This window comes from Coffea eugenioides, chromosome 5 (assembly GCF_003713205.1).
Source record: "Coffea eugenioides isolate CCC68of chromosome 5, Ceug_1.0, whole genome shotgun sequence".
NCBI lineage: Eukaryota > Viridiplantae > Streptophyta > Magnoliopsida > Gentianales > Rubiaceae > Coffea > Coffea eugenioides.
Window position 1 is genome coordinate 6,249,453 of NC_040039.1, and position 2,592 is coordinate 6,252,044.

General features: G+C 36.6%; 1 non-coding gene across 1 annotated transcript; it reads left to right on the forward strand.

Annotated features, from left to right (window-relative positions):
- Nucleotides 1-810: 810 nt before the first annotated feature.
- Nucleotides 811-917, forward strand: LOC113772726. Its single transcript, XR_003468683.1, has one exon. It is a non-coding gene; the product is annotated as a small nucleolar RNA R71 (small nucleolar RNA).
- The last annotated feature ends 1,675 nt before the right edge of the window (nt 918-2,592 follow it).

Consider the following 2,592-nt stretch of genomic DNA (forward strand, 5'->3'; position numbering starts at 1 on the left):
GCTTGCTTCTTGTCTTTTTCACCACCTGAATTTTCAAAATCGAATCCCTCAACCGTTTTACCGCTTCTAAGAATGATTGCATTGACATGCTCTCTCGGATTCACTTCGGTTTTACTTGGTAATTCACCAGGGTTTCTATTGTTGATCACATTGGCAATTTGACCAATTTGAACCTCCAAGTTTCTGTACATCCCAGCTAATTGGTCCAACCGCCCCTCAACTCGCTCGAATCTATCCGAAGTCACCTTAGCAAGTTTTTCCACCGCGATCTCCCAACTTGGTTTAGTTTCAGCCTGTGGTTGCCTTGGTTGAAATCCCGGCGGATTGGTTGGCCTTTGTTGATTGCCTTGATCTTTCCATCCAAAGTTTGGATGATTTCTCCACCCCGGATTGTAAGTATTCGAGTAGGGATTATTTGGGGCATTTCGGTTGTAATTATTGATAAATTGTACCTGCTCAGAATCAACACACTCATTAATATCATGTTCACCTCCACAGAAAGAGCAACAAGCTACGTGTGCATTAGATGAACTTGGACCAACTCCACCTTGTCTATTTAGCAACTTCATCACATTATTCATTTGAGCACTCAGCATATTGAGAGTGTCCATTTCTATCATACCTGCGTGACGTCTTGTATTACATCTCTCATTGGCCCATTGGTAGTTATTTGCTGCCATTTCTTCTATCAAATTATGAGCTTCTTGGGGTGATTTACCCATTAAAGCTCCACCTGCGGCTGCATCAATAATAGTTTTAGTGGAGAAAGATAAACCATTATAAAAGGTTTGTATGATTAACCATTCAGGCAGTCCATGATGTGGACATTTCCGTAACAAATCTCTAAACCTTTCCCATGCTTCATATAATGATTCTCCTTCCATTTGACTAAAACTAGTGATATCCATTCTAAGCTTAGCAGTCTTTCCTGGTGGAAAATACTTATTCAAGAATGCTCTTGATAAATCATCCCATCCGGTGAAAGTATTAGGAGCATGAGAGTGTAGCCAAAGTTTGGCCTTATCTCTCAATGAAAATGGGAACAATCTTAACCTTATAGCATCATCACTAACTCCATTCATTTTAATTGTATCACATATTTCTAAGAATGTAGCTAAGTGTGAGTTAGGATCTTCTACAGCATTACCTCCAAATTGAGATTGTTGAACCATTTGGATAAGTGATGGCTTAATCTCAAAGTTGTTAGCATTTACCGTAGGCCTTACTATGCTTGTTTGAGATCCTTGTGTTCCCGGTAGAGCAAAATCTCGTAGAACTCGCCTATTTGCTTCATTTTCAGCCATTTCTTCTTCAAATGGTAGTTCTATCAAAATTTCCTCTATCGGTTGCCAAATCTCTTGTTCCTCTTGCTGTTGTGTGTGCCTCCTTTGTCTACGTAGTGTCCTCTCAATTTCTGGATCGAAAGGTGCGACTTCTCGAGACTCCCAGTGCATACACTACAAATAGAAATAAGGGATATTATGCAACTTCAATGGTAAAAAACTGATTACAATATAAGATTAAATATAATCTACAAAATAAAGCTATCTAAATTAATAAAGATGATTAGGCTCTAATATTGCCGCTCCCCGGCAACGGCGCCAAAAACTTGACGGGTTTTTACTTTAAGTGCAAGTTTAATTCCGAATTTACACCCGTTGGACTGCAAGTATACAGGTCGCAATTGTAGTACGAGATGTGTATCGGGTCGATCCCACGAGGAGCAATTTAAAATAATTATTAGATACTAATTTACTCTATTATTTAGACTTACAATTAATTTGAGCAGAAACTTCAGAATTTAATTCAACTACAAAAATTCTTAAATAGATAAATGCAATATCTCAAGGGGAGTAGAATTCACTAAATATTAAGATCTAGGGATGTAGATTCCACTTATAACACAAAAGATCTAAAATGAATTAAGTCAACACTTGTTACTGCTCTTGTTTAACCAAGGATTCATTTCCAGAAATACCAAAATCACATTCTCATGATAATAATGGGTTAAAACAGATTAGTTTGTCCTAATCTCTTGGTAAATACTAAATCTGTTCTTATTCACACATGAAATGCAGATTTCATCCACTTGAACGTATTTCTATTCTCATGAATATACAACTCAAGTTCTACTTGTGTCATTCCATTATTTTTACCATTTCTCAATGAATAAAAATAACTATAAACCTGCTATTGGTGATCAAGCAACAACAAGTAATCCAACATACACAAGTAGATAAGTTAATACAAGACATAACAAGAATGAATAACAATCACTTCATATCATTTGGCCATAAGCTTCATCTACTCCCTAGATAAAGAAAATTAGCTACTCATGAATGATAAAACACTCATAACTTCATTAATGTAAATCATCATGAATTACAAATACAAACAGAGTAAAGAAAGTCTTAGCCAAGATATGGTGAAGCCTTCCAAAAATCTCCTTTGTCTTGAACTTAGATGATTACAAGATGAAATCCCAATTGCCCCTTGCAAGTCCTAGGTAGAGAGAATATGTTTTTCTGTAAGAAGCTAAGCTACGAATGGATCTCCAGACCTCCCTCAATGTCTCTGCATAAAAACTACTCA